Genomic DNA, 20,353 nt, shown 5'->3' on the forward strand with positions numbered 1-20,353 from the left:
GAGAGTAATAATAACAATGTTGGTATTTGTTAAGCACTTACTATGTGCAGAGCACTGTTCTAAGTGCTGGGGTAGATACAGGGTAATCAGGTCGTCCCATGTGAGGCTCACAGTTAATCCCCATTTTACAGATGAGGTAACTGAGGCACAGAGAAGTGAAGTGACTTGCCCACAGTCACCCAGCTGACAAGTGGCAGAGCCGGGATTCAAACCCATGAACTCTGACTCCCAAGCCCGGGCTCTTTCCACTGAGCCACGCTGCTTCTCTAAGGGCATAGGGGAAGCAGAAGGAAGGCCAAGTAGGGGAAATGGGGGCTTAGTCAGGGAGACAGTAGTGCATTAAGGATAACTCACTCTGCAGTACTCTCCCATCTGGATATCAAACGGATATTACAGGGAAAGGCGGAATTAGAGCTTCTTGTGGGCAGGCACCGGGTCTTGAGCTTCTGCTGTTCTTTCATAAGTCTTCAGTAGAGTGCTTATTATTAATAATAGAGCTTAACCATTTATGATGTCTCAAAAGCTGCTACGACTATTGTATCAACACCAGTGCTTAGTACATAGTAAGTACTTAAATGGTTCCATTTAGTGATACTTGTATCCACTTTAGTGCTTGCATCCACCCCAACGCTTAGTAGAGTGCCCACCATATAGTATGCACTTAACTACCACAATTATTATTATTCCTCTTTCACCCTTACTTCTGATGCTAATTGCAGATGGAATGGCTTTTATTGAGCACCTTCCGACTGCCAAGCAAGGTGGCCTAGTGGAAAGAGCATGTTTTTTGCTCTGTGACTTTCTCTGTGTGTCATCTCATCTGTCTAATGGGGATTAAATATCTGCTTTCCCTTCCCCTTAGATTGTGTGGCACTTCAGCACTCAATATTTAAATAGTGGTATTTAAACACTTATTGTGCCAGACACTATGCTAAACACTGGGGTAGATACAAGCTAATCTGGTTGGACAACCGTTTTACAGATGAGAGAACTGAGGCACAGTGAAGTGACTTGCCCAAGGTCACACATCAGACAAGTGGCAGAGCTGAAATTAGAACCCAGATCCTCTGACTCCCAGGCTCGTGTTTTCCTCCCCCACTAGACCCTGTGGTTTCCCTGTTATTACTCTTCCACACACCCTGTTGCTGCTCTTGGAAGCAGAACCCTGGGCTGGATAGAAACATTCCTCTGACCTCAGCAGTGGGATTTATTGAGCATTTACTGTGTGCAGAGCACTGTACTAAGTACTTGGGAAAGTCCAATACAACAGACATAAAACCCATTGGTAAACCCTCTTGAACCCAAAGAGCTAGCTACCTCTTTCTTTCTTCCCTGATTAGCAGATAAAACTCTCAAGCAAAGGGCAGCCGGAGAGAACTAGGTCGAAGAGTGACATTTTGATGACGACCACAACCAGAATACAGAGAACTGGTTTTGTCTCCTTTTAATTTGTGATGAGACTTGGGCGGTCTTTGGAGTGCCTCAGTTGTCAAATCATCTCCCAAGGGCTTGGCACTCTGAACCAAATTAATCCAGAATGACACTGCCCTAACCCTTATGGGATTTAAACTCCAGGCGTGAGGAAAACTGATGGAAAATGAATCCTCTTTTTTTTTTTTGAGATGGCATCTAAACAGTTACTATACGTCAAGCATTCTATTAAGCCCTGGAGTAGCCACAAGCTAATCAGGTTGGATATGTTCCATGTCCCCCATGAGGCTTAGTCAATCCCCCTTTTACAGATTAGGTAACTGAGGCACCGAAAAGTGACTTCCCCAAGATCACAGAGCACACCCGTGGTCGAGCTGGGATTGGAACCTTGGTCCTTTTGACTCCCAGGCCTGTGCTCTTTCCACTAGGCCATGCTCCTTCCCTGTGGGAGGAGGGGTTCTTGGGTGGGTGGAAGGAACAAAACAGTAAATTCATTTGATTGGATTCTTCTCCCCCCACCCCTGTTAAATTCACTAATCCATGTCCTTCGCCTCTTTTAAAGTCCCTCCAAAAGCCCACCTCCTCCAAGAGGCCTTCTCTGACCAATTCACTGCAACTTCCTCTTCACACCATCCCCTCAAACCTCAGCCTGCCTCTGTAATTAGACTATCTTATTTGGCCATGATTTCTTTCTCCACCTAACTCTGCAGTTGGGCCAGTAGAAACAGCCCAGCTCTTGAAATAAAGAGATCTGGTTTTTGTAGTCCCAGGTGCATGTCGGGGGGGGGGGGGGGGGGGGGGGGGGGGTGTTGCATGTAGGTGTGTGGGGTTGAGGGGGTGGCAAGGGGAGGTTGGGCTGGCAGTGGTGAAGGTTTGTGGCCCAGGAACCACCTATAGCATTTTGCAGGGTGGATAGCACAAAGCCTGAAAAATAGCTGGCTAAGGAGGAGAGGAAAGCCGGTAGCCGAAACCATGGTAACCACCCCTCATTATGGCACTACGCCAAAGCACCTGCAGTAGATTGTGGCCATAAATGAGTCCTGCCCCTAAATAGTAAACTCCTAGCTATCTAGGATCATATCTACCAACTCTATCGTCCTCTCCCAAGTGCTTAGTACAGTGCTCTGCACATATTCATTCAACAGTATTTATTGAGCACTTACTATGTGCAGAGCACTGTACTAAGCGCTTGGAATGTACAAATCAGTAACAGATAGAGACAGTCCCTGCCTTTTGACGGGCTTACAGTCTAATCATAGTAGTACATGTAGTAGAACATAGTAGGCTGGAAGCTCCTTGAGGACAGGAATCGTGTCTACCAACTTTATTGTACTCTTCCAAGCACTTAGTAGAGCAGTCAACACAAAGTGCTCAATAAAGAGTATGGATGGACTGCATTTAAAAGGCTTCCATAGTACACATGCAGCACTCCAGCTCTCCTACTCACTCGCTGCCCCAGGAGAATATCACTGACAGAGACAAGATAGTACAAATGGCATAGGGCTTAACCACTTCTCTGACAGGAATCAATTCTCTCTCCCCAAGTCCCAATTTTCAAGTCTAAGGATCAGGCAGTGGTATTTATCAGGTGCTTACTATGTACCAAGCACTGTACTAGGCGGTTGGGCGAGTACAACAGAATTAGTAGACCTGTTCCCTTCCCATAACTAGCTTACAGTCAAAAGGATCAATGTTCACCCATTGTTCTTGGCAGGAAACTCCATTTTCCTCTATCCATGTATATTATCCAATCTTACACTCTACGTATTGCCTTCTTGTCTCCTTGTTTTCCCCATGCGAAGTACTCAAGGACAGGGATTTTATAATAATAACTGTGATATTTAATTATACGCAGACTATGTCCAGGCACTTTACTAAATACTGGGACTGTAGAGAGAAGGTAATCAGGTCAGACAGCAGCTTTTTCACATGGGGCTCATGAAAGAAAACTAGTAGACATGGAGAATATTGTCAGAGATTTCTTTATGCAGTTAAATTTTCATCACAAATTGCGTTCTCTACATAATTTAACACTGCAAAATGTGCTAGGTTCAGGAACAGAAATTCAGTACGCTCCAGGCTTTGGCGGTATCCTAAGGATCTTTCCTCTGAAGTCCTGAAGGAAACTGGGATGTTTTATGGAGGATGGAAAACAGGCTGAAATGGATAAGCTAAGAGTCCCCATTTCAAATCCCTCAGCTTGACAACAACAAACACAATTTGCCACTCTGGTGGTTTTCTTATCAGTATGACTGCTCCTATAAAAGGACAATCCTATTGTTGCAACACAGACCTAGCACAGAGACTCCCAAGCTTATCAAGGTGCCAGTAGAGTTAGATTTTCATATAAAAAGGCCAGGCACTAATAAAGATACTCTGAATTTGTAAAGGGCATTTTCATTGCTTACCTCATTTTTGATTCTACATCACTGATAGATGATGTAAGAAAAAGAAAGAGAGGCAGGTATTATTATCCCCATTTTATAGAGTAGGAAACTGAGGTATAAGTAGTTAAGTGACCCACCCAAGGTCAAACAGCAGGCCTGCACCTGAGCCGGAAATAGAACACCCAAACCTGCCAGGTTGAGCCTATAGTCACTAGGCTGTGAGATGCAATAAGGATAAACATAGTGTATGGGAGGCTTTGCTTGTTAAAACTGATAAGAATATCTTGTGCTAGTGCATCTTTTTTTTTTCAGAGAAATCAGTAGTATTTGAGCACTTACTGTGTGCAGATCACTACATTAAGTACTTAGGAGAGTGCAGTACAACAGATATAATACTCAGTGGTATTGAATCCAAATAGCTTAAAAACATTTAACAGTCAGATTTATTCAAACTTACCTGCTTCCAAACATCTCCATTTTGATCATCCATCTAGCCATCATTCTTTTAAATCCCAAATTTCAAAACCCAAACATAAAAAGCAAACTGAGAATGTGGGTTTTTCACTGCCTTTGGAAGGATACTCTTTCCACAAAGATTCCAGGTGGAAATGAGGAAGTTTGAAACATTCACCTTTCTCTTCTCCCCTCCATCCCAACACACACATTTCCTTTGTTTTATAGGTACCCTTGAAACTTCACGCCAAAGGAAAGTTCTGGGGTCTGCCTTTCTGCCAACCTTGCCCGAGAGGTGAGTATCTGAGTTTGCTACATCTGAGTGGCCATATTGCTCCAGAAGCCAATTAAAAAAGCTCTCCACCACAGTACAACCCATGGAGCAGATGGCAGCCAGGCATAACATGTCTAGAAAAAGAAGAAATATTGTGTGATGAGGTAAGCTCTGTTCCAGGCACACATTTTCTATCCCCCTCAGCTTCATTTGCTTCTCAGCTGCGCTCCCCTCCTCATTCAATGTCTGCAGATGGCACTCAACCAGCTTCTAGCCACGCTCAAAAAGAAACAGTCCCGGGACCTGGCCTGCTTCTGCTTCCTCCACCCCTTTCCTGTGCTTCCTCCTCTCAATCAGCTTCACCTAAGTCACTCAAGTGCTTCAGGACCTCCACCTCCCTCCTCCTCTTTCCACAGGTGACAGTCATCTTGGTCTGATCAAAAAAGATCCGCTCCACCTGGTGAGGTAATCAGCTGGCAGGTTTTAACATTCCCACTGCCATCTGATTGGTCACACGGTTCCACAGAGACGTGGTCCTTCCAAAGTGATTTACAGTTTGACACAATTCTTGAGTAATTTAGCAGTTTGACCCAACTCAGAGTTGACATGCTTCGGAAGTCGACGTGGGGTGACCCTCCCCTTTCCCCGAGACTCTTCCCCAACTTGATCCACACTGAAGTGACCCTCACAAACTTGGTGTTCTGCCACAAAACAGTGTGAACTTTAACAGTGATAACTGAGGTATTTGTTTTCCATGTGCCAAGCACTAGGTTAGGTACAGTGCAATCGGATCACACACCGTCTATATCCTTCATGAGGCTCACATACTAAGATGGGAGAGAGAACAGATATTTAATTCTCATTTTACAGAGGAGGAAACTGAGGCACAGAGAGACAAATTGACCTGCCCAAGGTCACCCAGGAAGCAAGTGACAGAGTCAGGATTAGACCCCAGGCCTCCTGGCTCTCAGTCCTCTGTTCTATCTACTAGACCATGCCGTGTATGACTCTAGCGTGTTGGGTGTCCAGTTTGCGATACTATGGGCTATTCAAAGGGGCTGTCAGTGACCACTCTGATTGGGCCCAAGATGGAAGTCAGCCATTCGCTCCACAAAGGAAAGTTTACAGGAACTAGTCAGATGAAAAAGATGGGTGATTAGGGCAAGAGAGGAGAATTTGCTGGAAGTATTTTAAGTTTTATTGAAGCTCTAAAACTTTTTTTTCTTTCTATTTAGGGCTTCATAAGTGGATCTGTGACTCATGAAACATCTGATCTATAGTTTAAATGATTCCTTTTCCAAAGGAAATTTAATTTATATTTGATCACAACAGGAAGCTTTGCTATGCATGCTATAAAAGTTTTTCTTTGAAAATAAATCTGGTCCTGTTTATAGGAAAACAAAATAAAACAATAAGAAACATCTGGGAAAAGTGGGTTTCCCAGTGTCTGAAGGAATTTGACTCCTAAACATGTCAAACTTAAAATCACTGATTTTTACATTTTTATTTCAGGTTGCCCATTTAGGCAAACTCACTTCTGCTGTGTGATCTACGCAAATCATCTATCCTCTCTCCACCTCAGTTCTCTCATCTGTAAAATGGCTATAAGATTCCTACTCTCCCTCCTTCTTTGATGACAAATTCCATGAGGGACAGAGCCTGCATCTGAGCTGATTATCTTGAATCTACCTCAGTGCTTAGCATAGTGCTTGGTTTAACAAATACCTTAAATATTTTCATTTCTATTGTACCATTCCTAGAATGTAAGCCAGCCCCAGCTAGGCCCAGATTGAATCCAGGCCCCCAATGTAAAGATAATAGATTTCATCTCTTTATCTCCATTGCTCCAAGTAATCCACGCAATAGTGTCCTTTAAGTAGAATTAGAATGAATTTTAAATTCTTTTTCTCTAAGCTTGGTTTATCATGAGCTGAGATGAAGGATAAATAATACTTGAGTTTATCCCATAACCCATATCTTGGATCATTTGTCACCACATGACTGGGTAAGTCTTTAGGAAAGGCTCGGATAGAAATACAATGCAGTTGTGCTAATGAATCTTGAAGAGTCATTACTGAGGGAGTTTATGGAACATCAATTACAAATGTTATTTGGCTAGTAGGATTTTTTTATCATGTAATAATTAAATTGAAAACCCAGCAGGGAGGGTAAATGTGTTACAGTAGTTATTCTAAGTGTTTGATACTTTAATTTCGAAGGCTACTAATGCATCATGGGATGGCAGTGAAGGCCTCCCTTGTCCATCCAGAAAAGAAAGGTCTTTTATCTAAACAGGCAGATATCACGCTCACTAATATTACTGACGTGAAACTAGAAGCAAACGGGCAACTCTCGGATTTTTCTCAAGTATTCGCCTGCGCAGCTAAAGAAAAACAAGAGATGGCAGAAGGTATCCGGATACCTTCCCATGCCCCCTTGAAACGCTCTCCTCTGGTGGTCTGAACCTGGGGACCGACTCTTTTCCTGAAATCATTTTGTTCAGCGAGGGTGTGGGTGGCCACCCTCTAATTTTTTTCCATTGGCCTGCTCTGCTTAAAAAAACCAAACCAAACAAAAACAAACACTCCTAAAAATAAAACTCTGAATTTCTCGTTCATAGTCTCCAGGCATTGCCTGCAGGGATCGAGTTGCGCATATCCTTTTTTTTAATTTTTGGTGGGGAGGGGACAAAAGGCTTCCTGTTGTTAATAATCAACCCACAGTGATGCACACCAGTTTTGGCCTCAGGCCTATGGAATCATTTGGTTTTGTAAACATTGGCTTTGCAGCACCACATCGTTAAATAGATCTGGGTTGCAACATTGAGTGGTAACTGCTTCGAAACTAAACTAGGATCCTGTGAAGGGGCAGAACACATCATAACAAAGACTCTCTCTTTGGTCTATGTTACCTACGTGAAGTCCAGGATCAGTCCTTCTTCAGGCTTCTCATCGTCTGAGACGTGCATGGAAAATTCTCTACCCGAGCCCTATCGGTACGATGGCACTGCATTTTGTGCCATCCATGCAGCGTCCTCTAAGGCATCGCCATATCATGTTGTGTGTGCCATGGTTCAACATAGTGGAAGCCGGTTTGCCCCCTCAACCCTAAATATTTCTCTGGGGAGACAATGACCTCCCCCACCCCCTCATTCCCATTGCTCCATAGCAACTGTGTTCCCCTTCAAGTTCCCTTTAAATAATGGCTTTGCTTCTGACATATGAGTTTGCAAAATCCACCTTGAGGCAGTTGCTTACCCTACATACTGTCTGGAGCCAGTCCCACCCAGCACTACAAGTCTTTTCTCACTGCTCAGTCAGAAAATACATACTAATAATAATTATGGTACTTGTTAAGCACTTTACTACGTGTCAAACACTGTTCTAAGCACTGGGGTAGATACAGGTTAATCAGGTTGGACACAGTCCCTGTCCAACATGGGTCTCACATACTTAATCCCCGTTTTACAGATGAGGGAACTGAGGTCCAGAGAAGTTAAATGACTTGCCCAAGGTCACACGGCAGACATGTGGAAGAGATGGAATTTGAACTGAGGTCCTTCTAACTCCCAGGCCTGTGTTTTAGCCACTAAGCCATCTTGCTTCTTAAGCAAGGGTCAGCTGGTAATAATAATAATAATAGTGGTATTTGTTAAGAACTTACAGTGTACCAAGCCCAAGGCCACCCAGCAGGCTGGGATTCGAATCCAGATCTCCTGGCTTCCAGTCCTGGGCTCTTTCCATTACGTCATGCTGTTTTGCCGAAGGTCCTTTTACCCTGTAAAGATTGGGAAGAAAAGAGAGGTGATCTTTTAGTTTAATTCTTACGTGGCTAACCTTATAAGTGACATGCAAAAGGGTGACTTTCCTTAGCTACACAACCAAGACCCAATATGATTTGGATCAATACCATTTGAAAAGTACCATTCATTGGGTTTACTTGTTTTGTTTTGTGCTTACTGGTTTTGTTTTGTTTTGTTGTCTGTCTCCCCCCTTCTAGACTGTGAGCCTGTTGTTGGGTAGGGATTGTTTCTGTTGCTGAATTGTACTTTCCAAGCGCTTAGTACAGTGCTCTGCACACAGTAAGCGCTCAATAAATATGATTGAATGAATGAATGAATTCAGATCAACTATAGATGGCATCTGGTCCATCATGAGAGAGAGTGTTCAGAAGAAGAATTTGAGAAGAATAATTTATTCTTCAGCAGAGTTTCATCTATAACTAGTCAGCAATCCATGACTATTTGGGAGCACCTGCAGTGTGCTAGACACCATACAGAATGGATAGGAGTCATGGTGGGTGAATGACTTGGCCCAGATAAAAATAATAATAATAATAAAATAATGGCATTTGTTAAGAGCTTACTATATGCCGGGCACTGTACAGATGATGGGGGAATCAATGGTTCTGAAGGAAGCCAGGGTGGAAGTACAGCATGAATAGAGTTAATAATAATAATAATAATAATAATGGTATTTTTTCAAGCATTTACTTAATGCCAAGCAGTGTACTAAGCACGGGGAAGGTACAATACAATCAATTGACACAATACCTTTTCCACATGGGACTTACAGTCTAAGAGGGAGAAAGACCACGAATTTAATCCCTATTTTAGAGATGAGGAAACTGAGGCACAGATAAATTAAGCGAATTGCTCCTCAGAGCAGGGGTTAGAACTCAACCCCACTAAATCCCAAATCCTTGCTTTTTTCCCCTAGACCTTTGTGCCCATTTTTTTTTGACTGGCAAATTTCCAGGATAAGTCTGGCTATATGAAAAATTTCAAAGATAACCTGGGAAACCTATAGCTTTGGGAATCCCTAATTTACCTGGCCAATTGGCAAAGTCTACTTAAAATAGTTTGGAAACAGTGGAATCTTAGGCAAATATAATATGTGAGGGGAAAGCTATTATAGTTTCTGTAAGCAGAAATCAGGCTTCACTAATCCACTGGAGTTCTTTGAAGGGATCAATAGACTTCTGGATAAAGGGGAAACAGTGGATATAACTTCCTTAGATTTTCAAAAGGCTTTTGCCAAGGTTCCATACCAAAGGCTTAAAATAAATAAGAAGTAAATTATCATGGGATTAGAGGTAGCATTCTGCCCTGAATAGAAAATTGTCCAAAAAATAAGATTAGAAGGTAGGGAGGAACAGCCAGTTTTCTGGCGGGAGAACTGTAAGTAGTGGAGAAATCCCTTGTGACAACCAGTTTCATCTAACATATTCACAGTGATCTGGATCGGCCTCGAAGCAGTGGAAGAAAGATCCAGGCTTGTAGATGACAGTGACTCGGTTGGGGATAAATTTCAGAGAGTGGAGCTTAGTGGAAAGATTGTGGGACTGAGAGGCAGAGGACCTGGGTTCTAATATCATCCCTAACACGGGATTTCCCTCTCACGGTCACACCTGGAGAGTTTCCAGTACTCTACCAGTCTCGACTATGGGAGGGAGAGTCAAAGAGAGGCCTACCCATTCCATTCCATTCCTAGCTTGGGCGCAATGACTAGCGAGTGGAAGGCAATTTGCTACAAGTCAAAACTCCCCTTTGCTACCATTTGGACAAGGAGAACTTAGAATTATTCTTCCTCAAATTCCAGAAGGGAACATCTACAATTTGCCTGTGTCAACAGATCCCAAATCTCAAATCAGTTTGGTTTTTTTTAAGGGTCTTTTTAAATGCTTAAGTGCCAGGCACTTTACAAAGTTCTGGGGTAGATACAAGCTAATCAGTCAGACACAGTTCATGTCCCACATGGGGCTCACAGTCTTAAAACCCATTTTAAAGAGGAAGTCGCTGAGGCACAGAGAATTTAAGTGACTTGCCTAAGGTCACCCAGAAGACAGCTGGCAGTGGTAGACATGATCCCTGCCTTCCAGGATTTGACAGTCAAACCAGGAAGAGAGATGCTGAAATAAATGAGGGAGGGGAAGAGACAGAGGTTCAAATTATACACAGAAGAAGTGTGAGGTGAGGGTGTGAGGATTTAAGTGCTTAAAGGAAGAGATATATGGCTGCATCAGAAATGTTTTGTTTGGATCTGCTACAGCAAGGCACAGTTGAACCACCCATTTCTCATGCCTTGACCAAAACCCAAGTAGGTGTGAACATAACAGCAGGGGAGGAGCCCTGGTTTCCCGAAGCCATTTTAAACATTCCGGTATTTTGCTTTGGAGAGATAAAACTCCACCTAACTAGTCAAGAGGGCCCTAGACAAAAATAATTTTCTAAATTCCCAGGAAAAATGGTCTAAGGGAAATCTGCGGTAGTGGGAAGGGGCTGGTTTTTCACCAGCTTAGCTTCAGGACAATGTTTCCAAACTGCTCACCAGGAACCCTTGGTCCTTAATAAATCACTGATTGATTGTGGCTTCCCCAAAGTCCCATCTACAAGGATACATTTGTTTATTTCTCTCAGGACACAAATAAGCATTAAAGGGGAAAAGTTAATATGGGTTAGAATGGTAAGCGGGGAGTCGAAGAGGTCTACAGTCTTGCTGAGACACAGCTTTTAAAATGGGTTTTATAGCTCTAATAGGCACCCTCGCAAACACCGTCAATGAAGTCGCAGGCAGGAACTAGGGCTAGCGGGGGACTCTGACTTTGCTGCCTTAATTATTATTATTATGGCCTTGTGAATTCCAGTGAATTAATGAGTCTGGGAAGGAAGTACTTACTTTTTGGAAGGAATGCTGTGGTTTCTCCCAGATCCCAGCTTCACTCGAAACACAAAAATTAATATTGAACCTCTTTAGGAAGGCAGCTAGGTCACATGGAAAGGGTGTAGAGAAGAGACTCAGGTTAGCTGAGGTGTAGCCATTTAGACTGTGACCTCGTTGTGGTTAGGGGATGTCTGCTAACTCTATTGTATTGTACTTTCTCAAGCGCTTAGTACAGTGCTCTGCACATAGTAAGTGCTCAATAAACACCATTGATCGAATGACAGTCCGCTTTGTCCCTGACCTGCTGCGTGTCTTTGGGTAAGGCACCTGTCCGCTCTGAGACTCGGGCTCTTCACCTGTAAAATGGGGATAATGCTTCCTGTGCCCCTTGCGGCTTTCATTCATTCAATCATATTTATTGAGCACTTACTGTACTAAGCGCTTGTGAAAGTACCATAAACGGTGACATTCCCCATCCACAGTGAGCTGTTGTGAGGATAAATAATTTATTTATCTCCTCCTTTAGACTGCAAGCTCTTTGTGGGGAGGGAACTTACCCACTCTGTTGTACTGTACTCTTCCAAGTGCTCTGTGCACAGTAAACCCTCAAAATATATCTCTGGTTGATTCATTGGCAGAGGATAATACAAGAGAGTAGACAAACACACTCCCTGCCTACAAGGAATTTACAGTCCAGAGGAACCTCCTACCCTCCTTTTAGAATTTGCCACTCATGCTAGGATTTACAGAGCCAAAAGAATGTTGGTGTTTGCTAAATAAACTGAAAACCTTAATAAAGCCACAAGTCAAAATGAAATGTTGTGATATGGAACATTGATAAGGTGATTACGAAGTTAGGTGGTTTGTTCCATTTCTCAAGGCAACAGTTTCCTTTAATTGAGCTCAGTGGCTGAAAATCCGACCTTTAAGGTTCATTTTCGCTGAAGTCCTTCCCGCTCCTTATTTGGATTCTGAGTTCTCCAGATAACAAGGGTCATTCGATCATCTGAGCTGGAAGCACTATCATTAAAAATAAACGTTCAAAGAATTTTCAAGATTGAAGTTTCACATTTTATTTGCTAAAGAGAAGCAGATCATGTCAACCAATCAACTGCCACGGTTATAAATTGATTTTCTAGCCTTAGAAAGCCAGGGTAAGGGTGAGAATCTGAAACTATAGCGTTAAAAAGCGAGTGGCAAATCGTCCCCCAAAGAGGTCAGAGATGAAACCTCAATGGTTTCATGTTGTATATTTAGCTCATAGGGTTTGATTGTCACCAGTGCAGCGGAAAACAGGAGAGAGTCTACAAAAAATACTTCCCGAAATTGTGTTTATCATTATGAAAAATGTCATCTGTTCTCTAAGACGAATTCTTTGGGGATATTTGCATCTGTCACGGCAATTATTTTTGATGGGATGTTGTAACTGTGGACCTCTGCTTATCCCAGATGCCTTTACCATCAGAATAAACTTTCTACTACTACTAACTGTGGTGTTTATTAAGCGCTCACTGTGAGCTGAGCACCATAGTAAGTGTTGGGGTAGATAAAAGATAATCAGGTGGGACACAGACTCTGCTCCTCACAGAGCTCATGGTCTAAGAGGGAGAGAGAACAGGTATTGAATCCCCAATTTCCAGATGAGGAAACCAAGGCCCAGAGAATTTAAGTGACCTGTCCGAGGACACATGACTGGCAAATGGTGGAGCCAAGATAGAACCCAGGACCTTCAACTACCAGGTCCGTGCTCTTTCCACTAGGCCCTGCTGCCTCCCCTAAAATTCCAGTTCCTCCAGGAAGTCTCCCCTCATTAACCCACAGCATCCCAGTAGTGTCAACCTGATAACACCCTTCATTTCTATATGTATTTTATTCCCATTATCAGCTCTTATGAGTATTTGTGTTTGTGTAATAATCTGTACGTCTAAATATTGATTCAGCTATTTCATCCTGATATATTTCTACTATTTTTTGCTGCATCCTTATCCCTCCTCCTGCTCCCACTTCTGTGGTTTCCCCTCAATTAGAACATAAACTCCCCAAAGGCAGGGAACCTGTGATTTACTTCCATCGTATCTTCCCAAGCACTTAGGATAGAGTTTGGCACTTAGGAGGTGCTCAAAAAACACCACCATCATTATCAGTGGTATTTATTGAGCACTTGCTATGTGTAGAGCACTGTTCTAAGCATTTGGGAGACTACAATCCAACACAGTTTGTAGACATTTCCCGGCCCTCAATGAACTTAGAGTCTAGAGGATGGATTCATCGCGTCAAAGCAGGCTCCCCTTAGAAACACATCCTGACACTGACAAACTATATTCAAATCCTTTTTTTGGTTGGGGAAGATCTTGCATCGTTTACTTTTTTAGGAAAGGGCTGCTCATTAAAGCTCATTAAAACCAGTTCCTATCTCGGAGCTGCTGAGGCAGAAGCGCTCAGAGAATCCTGCCAAACTGCAGCCTGTCTCCTAGTGGAGATGCCTATGGGGGGGGGACATGGCTCTGGAGGAAAAAAAAGGAAAAGACCTCTGCCTTGAACACCGGTCATTAGGGTCGGGATATCGACCCCTGCATATGATCAGCAGCAGAATGCATAAGCGAGATGTGCTGAGCAGGTTCGTGGAAAGGAACGGTAACTTGGCAGTTCAACAGAGTTGGGAGATACATTTCCTGCCCACAAGGAGCTTAGTAGTAGCAGAAGCTGCATTAACAACAATAATCTTGGTATTTGTTATGCGCTTACTATGTGCCCAGCACTGTGCTAAGAATTAGGGTAAATACAGCATTATCAGATTGGACACAGTCCCCGTCTCACACAGGGAAAGTAGTAAGTGGTAACGCTTACTGGGGCACCACTTGGTAGACTGTATTAGCCACCTGGGATGTACAGAAGAACAAAGTGCCACATTCCCTGGTCACAAGAAGCTTGCACTCTAATGGGGAAGATAAACTAGAATGGCCAAAATAAATCAATTGAGCAGACACATATACCTGAGTGCTAGGGAGTGTGTAAATCTATCCCTAAGTGCTAGAGTTGGCTGAAGGGATGATGTTTTTATTCTATGGTATTTGTTAAGTGCTTACTATGTGTCAGACACTGGACGTTGCAGTGGGGGAGATGCCAGTTAATCGTGTTGAACACAGCCTCTGTTCCATAGGGTGCTCACTGTCTTAATCCCCATTTTACAGATGAGGTAACTGAGGCCCAGAGAAGTGAAGTGGCTTGCTCAAGGTCACACAGCAGACAAGTGGCTGAATGAGATTAGAACCCAGGTCCTTCAGACTTCCAAGCCCATGCTCTATACACTAGGCCGCACTGCTTCTCTGCTGTGGCTCAGGGCACTGGGAAAATCACTGGGGAAATTGGGTGGAAGAGGGGGGATTTTAAGGGGGACCTGAAGGTGGGCAGAACTGAGACCTATCTGATGCAGAGAGCGAGGGGGTTCCGAGCAGAGGAAACTGTGAGGAAGGAGATGGGGGTTGGTGCAACTCTAGAAGGTCATCTTGTGAGGAACGAAGACAACTAGATGGAAACAGAGGGAGAAGAGAACAGAGCAGTAAGGAGGTGTCAGATGGTACTAGTTTCTGTAGTACACCCTGATTCTGTTGTTTGTTTTTGACTAAAGAACAGAATTAGGTGTTTGACAGGCGAAACTAAAGCAAAAATTTCCATAACTGTTCTTTTCAGTCTCTGTGGCTCACAGAAGTTCTTTGTTGCTGAATTATCTACTGATTCCATCGGGCGGTTGTGGAAGCGGACTGAGAGAGGCCAATTTTTAACCTCCCTTCCTGGAAAATGCAGAACACAATGCTGGCATGGCCTACAGGGCTGTTGTGGGAAATAATTCACAAAAACAACTGGAAGGGTTTGACCACACACATATTTTGAACATTAGCAGTGGGACTCTGTCACTCTACCGTAGCTTTGGGGCTGCGGGAAAAGACGGGAGAAAAAGGGTCTGAGGAGGTCCTGGGAAAAGAGTCTAAGGAAGAAGCCATTTCGAGGTCATCATAACTCAATCAATCCATCGATCAATCAGTGGTACTTAGAGAATGCTTACTATGAGCAGAGCACCGTGCTAAGCACTTAGGAGAGTTCAATACAACAGAATTAGCAGATACTTCGCTTGCCCATAGCGAGCTTACAGTCTAGAGGGGAGATAGACATTTATTTAAATAAATAATTTATAATATATAAAGGAATATATATGTAATATAAAGGTATGTAAATAACTCCTCAGTAACTCAGTCCCAGCAATACTTTTCTTCCTTTAGCCAATCAAGGGTATTTACTGAGTGCTTACTCTGTGCAGAACACTCTATTGAGGGCTTGGCACAGTGCAATAGAATAGACAGACATGATTACTACACTCAAAGAACTTATAAACTAGCAGGGGAGGTAGATAGTAAAATTAAAATACAGGTAAGAAGGAGCAACAGAGTATAAAGATAAGGATGTAAGTGCAGTGGGGTTGGGGCGGTGGGGTGAGTTTTCAAGTACTACGGGGTGCGAACTCAAGTGCCTAGGTGACTCAGTAGGGAGGAGGGGGAGATGAGAGGTTAGTCAAGGAGTGTTTCCTGGAGGAGATGTGATTTTTGTGGGGATCTGAAGAGGGGAGGATCGGTGGTCTGTCAATCGTGAAGAGAGAGGGAGTTCCGAGGCAGGAGGGAGAGTGTGAGAAAAGGGTCGAAGGAGGTGAGACAGATGAGACAAGGCCCGGTGAGTGGGTTAGTGTGGCCTCTGTGTCTCAGGTTTTTCATCTGTAAAATGGGGAGAGAATGCCTGCTCTCACCCTACCTCTTAGACTGTGAACTCCATTCATTCATTCATTCAATCGTATTTACTGAGCGCTTTCTGTGTGCAGACCACTGTGCTAAGCACTTTGAGACTACAATTCGGCAACCAACGGAGGCAATCCCTACCCAACAATGGGCTCACAGTCTAGAACTTCTTATCTTCTCTTTCCCCAGGGCTTAGCACAGTGTTTGACACATAGTAAGCACATAAGAAATACCATAATGATTATCCCATCTTCTTATCTAAATAGGAGCAATCTATATTGCAACGCCTTGGCCCATAAAATAACTAATAGCAGGCAGGGATCGGCATTCTAGGCAGCAGTGCCAAACCATCAGACCTAGTAATAGTAGTAATACTATTGATTAGACCTCTACCGTGGGCACGGTACCAAGAGCTGGGAGAAAAGGCCTGGATGAAAATCCTGAAGGGGTTCATAATCTAAGAATAAGGTGGGGCGGGGAGTTGGCAAAGACACATAGGAAACATAAAACCACATGAGACAGGGGTGACAACATCAATTCCAAAGTTACAATCTCACAGGGGAGAAAGAAAAAAAAAAAAGACCTGTCTGCACTGCCTCAAATAAACAGCTTTCAGGCAATTGTATAAATCAGAACCAAAATAGCTGAAAAACCACTGCTTGATTGAAAATGGACTTACTTTGTTGTGGATCAAGGAGAAACATGTGGGTTCAAGACTTTCAGGTTCCTAAGAATGTTTGGATTTGCCCCCACAGACTCAGCAAATGAAAGGTTTTGGGGGGTTTTTGTTTCTGTTTTTCTTTAAAGACACTGAACAAGCTGGCAATTGGGTTAAAATGAACACCATATTGGAGAAATCACACATTTTCCATCATAAACAGAAGTAGTCTTGGATTCATTTCATCAATTAGTGGTACTTTTTCAACCAACCAATCAATCGTATTTATTGACTCTTAACTGTGTGCAGGGCAATATACTAAGCACTTGGGAGACTAAGATAGAGTTTCTAGGTATGATCTTGGTTCTCTAGTAACTTCCAATCTAGCGGATTCAATCAAATAAAAATTGGATCTGCAAACAGCTATTTTTTGTCATGATTTTTACAGATCATCTGAAGTTGTTGGCAAACACATAGAGAAGGGCGCTGGACAGCTGTACAACAACTGTGTTCCGTAAAATTACTTTTTCTAGGATGTGTAAAATTTGTGTTTTATTGGGCTCCCTATCTGTAGGTCCAGAGACAAACATTTCAGATTTGTTGGACTTGGTTGTAGTTCCATTCTGACTGCGGCTCCCAAGTCCAAGGGGAAAAATCTTCAGAAGTAGAACTGAGAGAAAACCTAATATAAGGCTGTAAAAACCACTTATACCTGAATTAGACATGGTTCGTTGCTTGATGCCTCCAGGGAAGCCTCCGAAAAATCTGACAGAGGTTATTTTGTCCCAACTATGCTCCGGTGACTAAGTCAGCAAATCTCTCAGAAGTTTCAAAGACCATGGAGCCATGTGAGGAGAGAAGAGCATTAAGGGTATTAAGTCTAAAGATGATTTCTGTGGGCCAAACCCTGTACTATGTCTAATCTATTTGTCTCATACCTCTATCCAGCATCTGACCCACGCTAGTCACTGAACAAATGCCACAATTATTGTTTCCTGTTCATGTGGAGAGGGGCAGAGGTGGGGGTGGTCACAGAGACCAAGGCAGTGACGACTGAATTCAGGCTGGGTATATACCTACTTGGCAGCAAATATATCATAAATAACATTAGCAATTTTTCTGTAAATAGTAAGAAAGCGAATCAGCGTCTTTTCAGAGAATGCTTTGAAGGGTTAAGTACACAGAACTGACCTGTCCAATCTAGTGTAAACATCGCTACTCCCATAATCCCCTGTGCTTGACCTTACGTGCCTCCTGAATGGTGAGAGAATCAGCTCAGGTTCCTTCTCCCTCCCTGGCTCAATGGCTTCAACCATTGCTCTGTTTGTGCTCGCGCTGGACGGGAGCGGCTGAAATTCCATCAGCGTCCGGGGTGGCGAACTGGCAATTACCTCTTTGAGGTCTGGATGATTTTTTAACTTAAATTCCCTCCGCCCGGACGGCACAAGATTTATGTGGCCAAACAACCGGTGGAGACACCTCATTAGGGCCGCCGTATTTCACCTTGCATGCTATCTTCACAGGGCATTGTGTGCCGGCAGAAACAGATGGGCTTTTACTGGCTGACTGCCAATCTCCCCGAACCTTCCTTCCTGAGAGCACGGTGTCACCTCTGCAAAGAATCACCGGGCTCCTTTTAATACAGAGACTTCTGGCCGGCAGCCAATCTCCGTCTTCCCCGGTTTGAAAAACCGCCGGCCATACGCGTCTGGGCCCTGAGTGTGACCTTGGGCAAGTCACATGATTTCTCTGGGCCTCCGTTTCCTCCTCCGTCAAATGGGGATGAATTACTGAATTACCTGACCTTCCTCTCCGCCTCAGACTGTGGGCTAGGGACTGGGACTGATCTGATTCCACTGTATCTAGACCAGAGTTCAGCCCCTAGTAATCACTTAACAAATACCACAATTATAATTACAGACTGGTCACAAGAGGAAACCTCACTGACGGTGGGAATTGGGAGCTCTTGTGTTTTCGGTCAGTGGAACAGGGCGCTTAATCTCTTCATCTCCCTCTAGACTGTAATCTTGCTGTGGGCAGGGAATGCCTCAGCCAACTCTATTGTACTGTACTCTTCCAAGCGCTTAGTACAGTGCTCTGTAAATAGCAAGTGCTGAATAAATACCACTGATGATAATGATTATCATCATTTACCATTGTCAGTGGCTTAATAAAATATCAACCTATAGAATCAGTCAGTAGTATTTATTGAGTGCTTACTCTCTGTAGAACGTTATACTAAACACTTGGGAGAGCACAGTAGAGTTAGGAAACATGATCCCTGCCCTCAAGGAGCTTACATTCCAGCAGGGGAAGCAGGTAGTAAAATCAATCATAACATAGAGGGGGCCCCAGAAATTCCTTTGCTCAGCTAAAGCCCCAGACTCTGGCTCAGAGGGGGGCCTAAAATAGCCACTCAATCAATAGCATTTATTGCACTCGCACTGTGTGCAGAGAGCACTGAATTAATTTCATGGAAGAGTACAGTAGAGTAGGGAGACATAAGTAGGGAGCTTACAATATAGCAGGGGAGAAGGACACTAAAATAAATGTGCATAAGTGCAATGGTGGATGCGGAAGAGTCAGTGCGTAAGTGCTTAGGGGGTACAGATTCAAGCGCATAGATGATGCAGAAGGGAAGGAGAAAATGGGTAAGGAGAGATTAGTCAGGGAAGGCTTCCTGGAGGAGATGTGATTTTAGTAGGGCTTTGAAGATGGGGGAGTGGTGGTCTGTCATTTACCAAGGGGGAGGTGGCGGAGAAGAAACCCCGGGACCCCAATTCTGATCCAGAGATCAGGAAACAGGGCCGAGTCCCTAGTCCTCACCTGCAAACCCCCAAACACAGCCAGCAAAACCAACGGGACTGGGCAGACTGGAAGCAGAAGGCACAGAGTGTGATATCTTTGTCCCCTCTCTGGAGAGAGGGCCAAGTCCTTCTGGAATTGCACCTGGTCCAGGAGTGTAGGTGACTTAAAGTCGTTGTCAGGTTAGAAAGAAGCACTTCTATTTTCTCTTTGGACCTAACTCCAACGTCCAAGTTCCCGGAGAGGCAACCATTTAAAAAAAATTTTATCATGGTATCTGTTAGGCGTTCCCAATGTGCCAGGCACTGTGCTAAGCACTAGGGTAGATACAACATTTGCCAAGCATGCATGACAAGCTTCGAAGCTTACAAACGCGATACCTCTTCCTACCCTGCTAGGGCTCACGTTGGGCAGAAGGTTCTCCAATGAATCTTTACTTCCTAAATTCTGAAGCAATTGCTATGTGTGACCTGGGGCAAGTCACTTCACATCTTTGGGCCTCAGTTCCCTCATCTAATAATAATAATGTTGGCATTTATTAAGCACTTACTATGTGCAGAGCACTGTTCTAAGCACTGGAGTAGATACAGGGTAATCAGGTTGTCCCACATGAGGCTCACAGTTAATCCCCATTTTACAGATGAGGTAACTGAGGCCCAGAGAAGTTAAGTGACTCGCCCACAGTCACACAGCTGACGAGGCAGAGCCAAGTTTTGAACCCATGACCTCTGACTTCCAAGCCCAGGCTCTTTCCATTGAGCCACGCTGCTTCTCATCTGCAAAATGGAGCTTCAAAACCTGTTCTCCCTCCTGCTTAGACTGTGACCCCAACGTGGGATTTGATTATCTCTTATCTACCCTACTGCCTAGTACAGTACTTGGCTCATAATAATCGCTTA

At 43.7% G+C, this 20,353-nt stretch overlaps 1 long non-coding RNA gene across 1 annotated transcript in view; it reads right to left on the minus strand.

The window, feature by feature from the left end:
- Positions 1-8,257: 8,257 nt before the first annotated feature.
- The window catches only part of LOC120638082, a 48,392-nt gene continuing 36,296 nt past the window's right edge, over positions 8,258-20,353 (minus strand). The window contains exon 3 of the long non-coding RNA XR_005659563.1: positions 8,258-8,322. This is a non-coding gene — a long non-coding RNA (uncharacterized LOC120638082). The remainder of the gene's footprint in view (positions 8,323-20,353) is intronic.

The sequence above is a fragment of the Ornithorhynchus anatinus genome, chromosome X2 (genome assembly GCF_004115215.2).
Source record: "Ornithorhynchus anatinus isolate Pmale09 chromosome X2, mOrnAna1.pri.v4, whole genome shotgun sequence".
NCBI lineage: Eukaryota > Metazoa > Chordata > Mammalia > Monotremata > Ornithorhynchidae > Ornithorhynchus > Ornithorhynchus anatinus.